Here is a 12,753-nt window from a genome sequence, read left to right as displayed (position 1 = left end):
CTTCTTGCTCTGGTGGACACACCACCAGAGGGCAATGAAACACATGGACTGCATCAGCGTCTTGCAGATGGAGATTTTTGGCCCAAGTCCGGCAGGTAAAAGCTCCTGTGACAGCCATAAACACACTCAGTGGCTGCTGTGAAGGGATCAGGACCCATTTAAAAACCACATCCACTATGCACTTCAAAGCAGCATTACACAAAGATCAGGCTGCAGCTTCTCTTCTTGTACTGGTCAGACCTCGAAAAGCCAACAACTTCCATAATCCTAACAGACAAAAATTTACTGGTGACCTTAGTGTCTGAGGCAAGTATGTCCACTGGAGAAACCTTACCCAAAGCTGCCAACATGCCATTGGCTTCATGCTCATTCACACCGCTGTACCTCTGTGCAGCTCAGGAGAGGGGGAAATCCAAGTTCTGTGTAATGGCTCATTCAGATAAAATTGACGTCTCTTGGGCAGAAATTACAATATTCTTTGGCACATGGCAAGCTGCCATTGAGTAGCTTCCGCTCTTCTGGGGTGGTTCTCATTTTTTCAGGTCTATCATTTGCAAATGCTGTTTTTGAAGTCCAGAGGCTAAAATTGGTTATGCATTTTTCAGTGCTAGATTATGTAAAGAAATATATGTAATGTACCTCTGGTTTCATGTCACCTTCCAACATTTCATTATTTTCCAGAGCAACACATGGCCATTGATTAAGTACAGAATGAAAACTGAATCTTGCATTTGGTGGGTGACTGGTTTTCTAATGTCACAATTTAATCATCTTCCTTTGGCACCAGAAACTACTACCTGCTATTTTAAGCACCAGATACAAGATTTGGGTATCCTAGGTAAATTCAAACTGGCCTAATATAGAAAGTGTTACTACCATTTGTATGATAAGCACCCTCTGAAGCAGCTGCTTATTTTGACAATCTGTGTATTCAGAAGGTGCTTGGGTAGAATAGCTGGCTGATGTTTTTTCAGCTCTGCTGGTCTTATCTTTGGATTACTCCTGAACAAGTTCAGATATTGATGGGTACTCAAAGCAGTGTTCCTAAATCCAGGTATCGACAAAGTCTTCCCTGTTTTCTTGCCCCTAATCTGGGGCTTGATCAGGGAAGCTGTTGAAGTCCATGGGAGCCAAAGTGACTTCACAGCTTTAGAGAATCAGCATCTTAATCACATTAAAAATATTCAATTAATTCAAAGCCAAGGAACGAAGGCAAACTTTCATTCCTTGGCTTCGTAATAATTAAAGTTTAGAGTTTTAAAAAGCAGGCATGCTGTCTGCTAGACAGCACCAACCAGAGCAACTTTTGTCTTCCAGGCATGAGTCAGAAGGTTAGATTAACTTTCAACACTACACTACTGGTATTAGTTATTGATATCTCAAAGACTGATACCGTGGTGGGATTTGCATACTCACCAGTGAAGGAGCTCAGCTCCAACAGGTACAAAATAGTGTTCAAAAAGTCTAAGAAAATAAAGAGCTCAAGAAGTCTGGGACTGAGTTGTTCTTAATAGAGAGGCTAGGATAAGTCTTCTGTAAAAAAAAGGGAAGTAGTCGGTGCACGTAAAAGATGAAGAGATTAAAATGTAGGCTGGGAAGGGAAGGAAAGGAGAAATGAGACTGGGATTTGGAACAAGATTCTGTAAAATCTTGTTTTAACTATTAATTGAGGAGTAAACATCCTATTAAATTCTTATGGAATGTGTGCATGAAAAGTGGTAGCACGAGTCAGATCTGCCCCATGTGGATGTTGTTTATGAAGCAGCTTCCTTGGAAGTGCTCCTCAGACTTTTGACAAATGAACTTTCTGTAGGTTGTACATTTCAACATGGAATGCCTATTGTTTCCATCTGCCTTTTTCTTGTACAGTTCCTTGGGGGCTTAATAGAGAGACAGACATTTAGTAGAAAGAAGGCTTTATGGAGTGGCAAAAGCACATTCTGGGAGAATGCACTAGGAAGAAAATAAGGAAAACACAACAAAAACAACTCACAACCAACCACTTTTCTACAGAAATTAAACCATTGCAGAAGAAAAATGCTTTTTAAAAAGCACATACATTTTTCATAGAGTGGGCCTAAAGCACTTATTTATATTTCATCTCTGTATGACACGGTTCTGCTGATCTAATTCCATTTAGAACATTACAATTTTTGTTTCAAATGTCTCTGTACTGAAACATATTCTCTAAAGTGCCCTGGAGCTGCTGGTATTGTGAATGTTATCTAAATGACTCATTCGAATTTTTAAGGACAACTCAGCTTAGAAATACAGTATTCTGGTTTTTTATTTTAATTTGAAAGTTTTTTAGTTTGGTGTGCAAATAAGAAAGATGCAGAACAACAGATAGCACTTGAATAGAGTCAAACAATTGCTGCTGTTTTCCACTTTATGGGATGAAGCCAGACACAAGCAAGTGGCACAGTTTCTCCTGATATGCACAGAGTAAATCTTGATTACTTATGGTGTTTCTGCAAAGGCCCCTTTGCAAAAACACCCTGAAATGTCTCTCTTTTTGATCATAATGTGAAAGACAACTATCAAGCACTGCTGCCTATATGATCTCTGTTTCTGTGGTGCTGCTGTATATTTCAAAAATTGCAGAAGTTCAACTTATCATTTCATGCATGCATTGGTTTTGCACTCCTGCACATACCTGTATGGGGAAATTTGAGCTTCAGTGAAGCAAACGTTTTCTTAAAATACATATTATACTATAATTCTATGCACACAAACATTTACAAATACTTGCTTGCCTATAGAGAAGGTCAGGTTCTGTGTCACATATATCACAGAGCCCCTGAGGCTGCAAAATCTACATTTTGAAGGTAGGATTTGTTATTTTGCTGAAGTAGACAGACTTAAAGGCTAAATTGTATGCTTTCGGAAAAAAGAATTCAAACTCAGGAATATCTGAGTTTGATTTCACTGACGTGGAACAAGTCACTGTAGAAATGATGCTCTTCTTGTACCAGCACACAGCAAGACAGGAATCCATTGGCTGTTGAGCTACTTCAACTACCAGAACACCACTTAATGTGAGTTGCCTTTCCTTTTGCACTGGTAGTTCCCACACAGAGTCAGAAAGGTCCTTGAAGAGGCTATTCCTTCAGGCAGTATAGACATTCAGTTGAGGTCAGTCTATAGAGTTGCATGGCTTTTACACATGGAGATGCACCATTTGAACTGTATACATTGACTGTTGTTTGGAATTAAACTAAAGCAAGCTGGACTTCTGCTCCATAGAGAGTAAGATTTTCTCAGGCTGTCAGAACAAGGTCTCTAAGGGAGTCAAGCCATTTTTCACAACAGAAAAGACCGCTTTCCTAAATAATCTCCACCAATCAAACAGCATATATAGATATAATTTCCTAAAAGTTAAGGCCAAAAAGAATACCAGACACACCTACTGTGTATTCACAGACCATTAATTTTAACCAAAACATCTAGTTGATGCTCAAAGACTTTAGTGACAGGAAAGCATTTCTCTGCATAGAAAATTATCTGCTACAGGCACAAGTTTGGCAAGACCTGAGAAAGACATGCAATGGCAAGGAATGAATCACCTGAGATGTACACAAATGATCCCAGCAGACGAACCACACCTCATGCTATATGAGGTGAAAGATCTACAGAGCCTGCCAACCTGACCCAGGGAGAATTCCCTCCCAAACCAGCTAAGGCAATCTGTAATCACTCTCTATGCCACCTACAAAGAGATCTCCTGCTCTGGCCAATCTCTTGTGCTGCAGGGGAAAGCAGTGAATAACAATGAAAAGAAGCTGCATACAGAAACCTTCGTTCCTTGCGCAAGGGAGGAGATGAAAAGGAATCTGCCCTGATCATCTTCAGAGAAATTTGGGTCTGTTAATTGTCTTAATGTGGAGTTGCTGTCTATAAGCTTTTGAATTGAATGCTTTCCCATTAAGGAAAGGGATGAAAAAGGCAAGTTGCCCAGCCAGGCTTGAGCTCTCATCATCAACAGAGCTTGGAGCCAGAAAGCAGCTTCTTATTTCAAGACTGAGTTAGGTGAACTTCAGCTTCTGTCAGCCAGGTGGAAAAGCCTCTGCTTCCAGGTGTCCTCTTCAGACTGACCTCTCACCCTTCTCTCAAACTATCTGAATACTCTGAATCCTTGACACCCCTCATCCTGATGTCTGTTTTCCAGTCCTTAACTCAAATTGTAGCCCAGCTTAGACAGAACAGGACACATCACCTGATGAAGAAGCCTACAAAGAGTACTAAATATTTCTCTCTTTTGTGGACCACACCATCCCTTTTTTGCCTCAACACAGCAGGAAAATTAAAATTAAATACATTATCTGTGATGCCACCTAAGTCCATCCATAAACCACTGTTTTCCAAAATGTGATTTACTCTATTTTCCATGGCAGGATATACCAGCTAAGGCTTGATTGTATTAAAAAAGACTCTTTGATTACTACAGAAATCTTAAACTAGGTTCTTTACTTGGCCTTAGTGTCTATTTTCTTGCTAACCTTTTCCTCAAACTTGATATTATACATCAGCAAGTGCTATACATTACTGACTGTATCACTTATTAAGGTTTGCCCAGCCCATTCCCTCATTGTATGGAGTAAAACTACTGTAAAAGTACTTGAACAAGCTGGATGAATTTGGAGAAGAGGTGCTTCCTATAGAGACTGTCACAACTAGAAGCAGAGAAAGATTATTGAATATTTTAGGCAGTGGGTAAGCTATAAAGTTGAAAAAATATTTCTTTGGTTGCACAGAAAGAAAAAAAAAAAAAGTAGAGGAGAGATTTTGCTCAGAGGACAGCAACTGCATTGCTGATTGAGGTGGAAAATCTGTGAAGGAGCCTCTTGTTAGAACTGTTGGCAGTGTATCATCCAGAGCAGTACATGCTTCCTCTTCAGCAGACAGGGATTTTTCATTTCATCTATCATTCAGAACTTGTTGTAACACTTCCAAAAGTCACATTACATTGTCATACACTCCTATTAACACAAAGACTTTCACTTCATGAAGAAATTGGCTGCTGTGGAAGATAGGCATAGGGAGCAGACGCTACAGGTGACCTTTTCACACTGAGATGCTCCATCAATACAATCGGCCAGAAAAGTTGTGTTTCTGCTGAAGATGAATTGCATCTCCCCAGCTTCCCACACAACACTTCCTGGGTTTCTAATATCCTTCCCCAACACCTTGCCAATTACACTACTACAACAATCCCAGCCAAATTAAACACTGGAGTTGTGTCCTGGGTTGTAGTTTAGGATGTATTCTATCACCATCTTCAGTTAATGGCCCATCAATGCCTTGTGCATGACTCATAGACAACTCCCTCCGGGAGTTATCTCTCTTTAATGGGCCATCAAGGCCCTCTTCTATGACTAATCATCCCATTGTGAGATGCTCCACCCACAGGGAGGAGCCAAGCATTCTCATCTGGATATATGCTGGGATTTGGGACAGTAGAAGCAGCCTTCACCCATTGGATTTCCAGAGGACCAGAGCTACCAGACCTTTCTACGAGATCACCGCTTCAGGAAGACCACCTTGTCTGGACTCTGGACTGCTTCCATCACCCTGATCAGGTTGTATTCTGACTCTGTCAGTTGTTTTTTTTTTTTGTTATTTTTTTTTGGTATTATTGCAATTATTTTATTTTATTTCCTTTTCTTCTTATTAAATTGTATTTCTGACTTGAAGCCTCTCACTCAGTTTGTTTTCAAACCACAACAAGTTGCTTCCACCAAATAACAAAATCTCTGAGACCTAAGGAAAGCCCAGCAACACATCTAAAACTATTGGCTATGATCCTCTTCCCTAAAGAAAGGAAGGCCAGGCCATATCATATTTTCTTCATAAGAGGGAGATTACTTTCCCCTTAATGAAAACACTGTAATAAGTCATGTCAGAAGTAGTAGCTAAAGTAGTACTTTGAGTGGAATGAAAACACACTGGTGTATCAAATTGCCATTCTAGAGTAGAGAATGAAATAAATATAAGTCAGACCATGATTTCTAAATTTCCATACCTTCGAATCAGTGCAATAATAATCTTTCAATGTCAAAGGCTAAAAAAAGTAAAATTTAATATGATCATTATTTTCCTTTAAGCTTTGCAGTTTCCATATGTCTGAGCTTACCAGGGTACAAAAGTGTTGCCTTGCTACAGGCAGAGGCAGAAGTGATGGCCATTGGATATGCTTTCTGGAATACAAAGAAGAAAAGGCTCATAGATAGAGGGTGAGTTCAGCAACATAAATTATGAAGCTTCTTAAATACACCACCACTATTCCACTCAAAAAATGTAGGTATTTAACAAGGTTACTAATTTGGTACAATGGGATGATATCCATCACTAGACCAACATTTACACATACACAAGCATCTGCTGTTAAGAGAAATTGTATAACTCCATACACTGTCATGATTCCTGTTTATATATGTCCTGCTTAATGTCTTTCTTCATAATCTGGATGAGGGGATTGATTGTACCATTAGTGAATTTGCAGGTATCTCCAAGGTGAGTGGGAGTGTTCATCTGCTGTAAGTAGAAGGGGGATCTGCAGGGGGATCTGGACAGGCTGGATGAATGGGCTGGGACAAAAAAGTATGAGTTTCAACAAGACCCAGTAGCAAATTGTACAACTTTGGCCACAATAGCCCCAGCAGTACTCCAGGAGACAAAGTGGCTGGAAAGCTGCCCAGCAGAAAAGGACCTGGGGGTGCTGGATGAAAGTGGCTGAACATGAGCCAGTGTGTGCTCAGGTGGCCAAGAAGGTGAATGCCATCCTGGCCTGTACCAGCAATAGTGTGGCCAGCAGGGCCAGAAAAGTCATTCTTCCCCTATACTCGGCACTGGTGAGGCCACACCTTGAATACTGTGCTGTTTTGGGCTTCTCACCACAAAAAGGACATCAAGATGCTTGACTGTATCCAGAGAAGGGCAGCAAAGACGTGGAAGGTTGTGGGGCACAAGTTTGATGAGGAGTGTCAGAGGGAGCTGGGGGTGTTCAATCTGGAAAGAAAGAGTCTCAGGGAAGACTTGATCACTCTCTACAACTGCCTGAAAGGAGAGTGTAGCCAGGTGGAGGTCAGTCTCTTCCAGCAGGTAACCAGTGACAGCACAAGAGGACATAGTCTTAAGGTGTGCCAGAGGAGGTTTAGGTTGGACATTAGGAAGAATTTCTTCACAGAAAAGATGATTAGACTTTGGAATGGACTGCCCAGGGGGTGGCAGAGTCACCATCCCTGGAGCTGTTTAAGGAAACACTGGCCGTGGTACTCAGTGACAGGGTCTAGTTAACACGGTGGTGTTTGGTCATAGGTTGGACTCTTTTATCTCAGAGGTCTCTTCCAACCCAACTGATTCTGTAATTCTCTGGCATTTCACTACAACCCACAGGTAAATATTACAGTTTTAAATTGTAGTATCAAAAATCACTGTTTGATAACTGATTTTTTAACTTCATGTGCAGTCCTTGCAATCCTAAGCCCACCTATTGCTATTGACCTCATTTAATACTGTGTTCAAAAATAGCTTTAGCAGCAAACTGTCAACAGACTGACACACATATGTCAATGAAGCCTGAGGAGCTAAAGAGGAGAATAAAATAAAGCAAAGTTATATCACTCAGAGCTTTGGTGGCCTGGCTACAAGAAACTCTTGGGTCTTTACCTTGGTTCTAGGTCAGTTGATTGAGTCAAGTGACCAAAACTTGTCCTCCTTCTTAAGAGCTGTAAAGTTCAGGGTTATAGTTATTGTCTGGGCCAACCAAATCATAGCCAGCACTGATAACTGAGTAATATTAAACACTAATTCCAGTGGCATAAGTTGACCTAACACTAAGATAGTCAAGCCCTTTCTAAAAGGTTTCAAGTCATTTGAACAGGCAAAGGCATCCTGATTCTTCTGCTTTACACACACTTGTCGCCTTTTAAAATTTTTAAATTTCCTTGAAAGATTATACCAGGATTTGTGCCTCTACGAACTCATGTATACCTTTGTCTATTCTTTCAGGATAAATAACTTCTCTTTATGTTATTAAACACAACTAACAAAAGAAAAGGAAGTAGGAGATAGATTATCTAAAGGTCATGTACTATATAGAAAAACCATGGTTTGCGTGTGCTTTCTCTCCCAGTTTTAGAAAGACTCCACTACGAAATGGACTTAAATTTGTATAAGCAGCTCAGAAATACTAACTTAATTCAAGACATGACCAAAAACTTTTTATGCACTCAAAACTGTTTTATGCATTTTCCCCTCCCCAGTTGCGGTTTCTTCAGGTATTTTCTGTTGGAAATTTGTGCTGTTACCAGCAGCTGAGGGAAGCAGCTATGATTCCAGAAGCAGTGGTAGCATTTAATCCCCCAGAATTCTTATATAGTACTATCCATGCTCTGGATGTTCACAGGTTACAAGAAAAGTCTTAGGGGAGAACAAATAAAAATAATTTTTTTTATAAGCAGAAAGACAATTACAGGAGAAAAATGGCAAATCATTAAAAGAAAACCTTCACCTTCACAACAGGCAGATTTTAAAAAAATTCTTTTCAAAAATTCTTGTTCTATATACTCTTTGACAACATACTAAAAATGTCTTAAAGCCACAGACCTATTCAGAAACTTCAAGAGCTGAGGGTTGATGGCATGCTGCACTTGCTGTTTTGATGAGTTTACACTCCATGAAGAGGAAGGAAACATCCCCCTGCACAGCATATGGCAGCACTACAGGAGATAGCAACAAGAAACGACCTTCAAGGGACCATCTGCCAGTTCTGCTCCAGTCACACCTCCTCCTTGCCCACAACATGACCCTTATACCAAGGAGACCAGCAAAGGATGCACATGGGAAACATCCTAAACAGTTAAAGCTCATGCTAGGCTTGCATCATTCACTTCACCTTTGCTAAAGTTTTCCCAATCAAATGCCAAGAGCATTTAACCTTTAACACTGTTGTCCAGAAGCATCTGAACACACCACTGAAAACATGGCCCAGAGGTGGTTATCCATTCCTCACTGCTTCCACATCTTCAAATATTCTTCCAAAGAATAACAAAGAGAGAAAGCTGCTAAGACAAAACTGTGATCTTTATGGCAGATGGTACCACAGGATAAATGGCTGTCGGTCTGCTGTAAATAATTCATCACTGTCAAGTGTGGTGCTCCAGTCATGTCAACAGAAATATGTGATACTAAGAAAAATGTAACATTTGTCACAGAAGTACCACAGACATCATGGGGCTTTCTTTTTAACCCAAGTTAGGCACAAGAATATGATTGACAGAGCTAAGCAAGACTCTAAAGATGCACAGGAACAACCTTTCTTACACAAAAACATACCTGCCTCTGCAAGCTGTGAGACCCCCATAAGCAGAGACAAGTAAGCTGAGTGCCACTGACTTTCCATTTACTTGTGAGAAGGTGATCAGAGAGTGGGAGGAATGGGCAGGAGCTTTGTTCTGTTTCTCTCCTAAGCCCCCAGCATGGCAGCCAGGGTATGTCACATTCCCCACACATCTAGGCCACCAGCAATTTGTAACACCCACTAGAGAAACAGTGAAGTAAGGGGTCAGCTGGGGCTCACAATATGCCATTCAGCCTCACAGCTCTTAGCACAAAGCCTGGGACAGTCCAGCTTATGCCACACCACTAGACAAGGTTCAACCTCCTGTTTCAGGAATGACATGACAACAGGTGGGCAAACAAGCAGTCACCAAGTGGAAGACCTTTCTGAATATTGCCCTTACAATGCAGCATTTCCCTTAGACAGCTCCAGAGAGTCCAGAGCTACAGGAACTATTCTTCCCAAATTACAGGGAAGGGTAGCAAAACAAGAAACAGCATCAGTTGATTCACAAGAGAAAATCCAGGTAAAGAACTGCAAACCCACAGGTAGGCTGATCTCCCCAGAAACTGCACAGAGGTTACATGCTTGACTCCGAAGGGAGGCTTGAGTCACCAATTAATCTCCTTCCAGAAGAGGTCCCCATATCCATCTTAGGTGCTCAATAGCAGCATTGAATGCATCCTTAGAGTTCTCCCTCATCAACACCTCTTATATGCATGGCTGTTACAAGTCCCAGCTTCAACATACAGTTATCTAGCTCAAGAGATTTTTTTTTTTTTTTATCTGGTTTCTGGCTGATGCTTGTACATTCCAAGGAACAGTGAGAGAGGCTTCCATAACAGCCATGATGGATGGGGCACAGGACCAGACCAAAAGATCTCCAATGCCTGTCTCTGGGCTGACACATTTCCCCAAACAGCAGGCAAGGATGGGCTGTCAATGCTTGAAATAGCAGGTAGACCTGAGATGTGGGATGAATATAGTCTTCATTTAAATAAAATATGTTCGTGCAAAACAGTGTCAACACCTCACCTCTTTTTTTTCCTCCCCTCTTGTCACTTCTCTCTCATTTCTGCTCATTTTACCCACATTACAGTTGTAGCTGTATAAATGACAGGCTGTGGCCTAGCATCATGTGATAGATCATCCTACATCAGCTCTGAAAAATGGAGATGCTGTCAACTGTCTGGTTCTCCTCACATTCACTGTCAGCATCAGTGCATTCAGGCAGCATGTCACAGCCATCTGAACAAGATGAATACAGCACTGTGAACATCAGCTTGGGAACCAAGTCAATCAAATATGTGACCACAACCACACAGAATCATTTGTGCTGAGAAACTGCCACAGAGAAAAGGTTCCTAGTGCCCTACTATACCAGTACTGCCAGTGGTAGTTTTTAATTAAACTATCTGCTTGATCTGGTTGAAAAACAAGGAGAGATTTTTGTGATGAGGTTTTCCATACAGTAGATTGTAAAGAAAATCTTAGCTGCCCTTGGGGTTGAAGACAATCCTGGCGTGAACTAAAGCTGTCAGGGACCAATCTGGCTGTTCCTAATCTCACTGGACTAATCTCCCTGACAGGCTCCCACTATGAAGCAAGGGGATTGATCCTCCTGTACTACCCAGGTGCCTCTAATAGAGGGTCAGAGGAGATAATGTTGCATCCTTTTGTCTACCTGGTCTGATAGAAGGTGTCACTGCCCATGGCAGGGGGGTTGGAACTGGATGATCTTTAAGATTTCTTCCAACCCAAGCCATTCTGTGACTCTATAACTGTTCAGGACAGCTAATCTGGAATGGAGATGAAATGAAAAGGGACCAAAGGGACTGTTGCCATTTAGTTCTCATTTGTAAAAGCAGAAATAGCAATGAGTCATGCAATATTTCAGTGCTTCTCTGTTCATAGTAAAACATGGGTGTGCACTGCCTCCTTTCCTACCACCTCCTCCTCAAGGCACCTGGACTCTGTATCCCAGCTGAGTGCACTGAAAATTGTGCACCTCAAACCAAGGCACCTTGAAATAGAGGCCTTTTCCATATAACTGCACAGTGAAAAATTGTGGAGGGCAAGAAATGGGAAAATGGGTGTTAATCCTGTTCCATTGCATTTCATCAGACAACATCCATAGTTTTTCTGGTTTTTCTCTCTTTCTTGATTTTATCTGGCCCCTAGAATGCTCCTCTCATAAATGATGCAGGTCTTTACGTGTCTCCCTTATAAAATGTCTGCATTCAGTTGCCTGCTACAGGTTGGTCTCACAACTTGGGCAAACAATCAGTCACTACACAAACAAGGAGGAAAATGTTAACCCATTGTGCCTGTGCTCAAATTTGTTTCAACATCAACAAACTAAAGCCGTGGCCTGGAAAAACACCAGAAATGCCTTTAGCAATTCAGTGATAAAAAGCAGCATTCACTCAGTTAAAGTGGCATTTATGGGCAAATTTTTGAGCACTGTCCCAGAATGAAAAATGGGCAGTATGTTAAAATAAGTATCATAAAAACACCAGGAAAAATGCCAAAACAGCAAGGACTTTGCAACAGTCAGAGAACAGTTGTATTCAAAGAGAACAGGATTTCAGCTCAGATAAAAGATGACTCTTTCAGCTGTGTTGGGAGATTCTCCAACCAGAAGATCCATTTGAATTGTCAGTGGAAGCCTGGACTCTTTCTGGCTGCTAACACAAATGTTGAATCACTTTCTGGAGTGGCAGAACCTGTGCTATATGGCTGTGTATGAATGACAGTGGCAGGGGAAGAGGAACTCCATTTCAGTGATAGAAACACTTCTGGTTTTATCTTCATAACAGAAGGAGATGGGCTAATCTGTGAAGGAAAAGTTGCATAACATGCCATTAACAGTAAAGTATCCTCCGGATTTCTGGGACTGCATCTCTCAGCCTTGCTTGGATGGCCATATCATTCGGTACCTGAATGAGAGCACTGTGCTTTATCTGAAAATGAAATTTTAGAGCAACTTAGAAATTTAGAAAATTTAGAGTAATACCATGAGGGTCCTTTCATGACTCTTCTGCCCCTCATGTGACTCTTGACAAAAGGAAAATGCTCCTTGCCTTCTTGATGTAGAGTGCACATGAAGCTGAGCTAGACAATTTATCTGAAATATGATAGCCATTACTAAAAATAGCAAAAATCAAGACAGTTTACTTAAATTAGTAAAAATGTTCCCCAAATTCTAAAAGACAACTACTATAGTTCCTGTGGATTCTCTACTGTCCTTGTCTCAGTCAGCAGGCACAGTCATATGAAGATGTTCATGTGCAACTGTGGATATGAATCAGACTACTTCTGAAATATATACCAGACTCCACAAGCTACTTCTGTCCTATGATTTGCCTAAACAAAGAGATGCATTTATTTAAATAGCTCCCTGGACTGACAAG

General features: G+C 41.0%; 1 long non-coding RNA gene across 1 annotated transcript in view; it reads left to right on the top strand.

Annotated features, from left to right (window-relative positions):
- Positions 1 to 2,425, top strand: part of LOC136367534 (uncharacterized) — a 313,961-nt gene extending 311,536 nt beyond the window's left edge. The window contains exon 3 of the long non-coding RNA XR_010744703.1: positions 2,414 to 2,425. This is a non-coding gene — a long non-coding RNA (uncharacterized lncRNA). The remainder of the gene's footprint in view (positions 1 to 2,413) is intronic.
- The last annotated feature ends 10,328 nt before the right edge of the window (positions 2,426 to 12,753 follow it).

Source organism: Sylvia atricapilla, chromosome 1, assembly GCF_009819655.1.
Source record: "Sylvia atricapilla isolate bSylAtr1 chromosome 1, bSylAtr1.pri, whole genome shotgun sequence".
In the NCBI taxonomy this organism is placed as follows: Eukaryota; Metazoa; Chordata; class Aves; order Passeriformes; family Sylviidae; genus Sylvia; species Sylvia atricapilla.
This window is presented reverse-complemented; position numbering and strand designations above follow the sequence as displayed.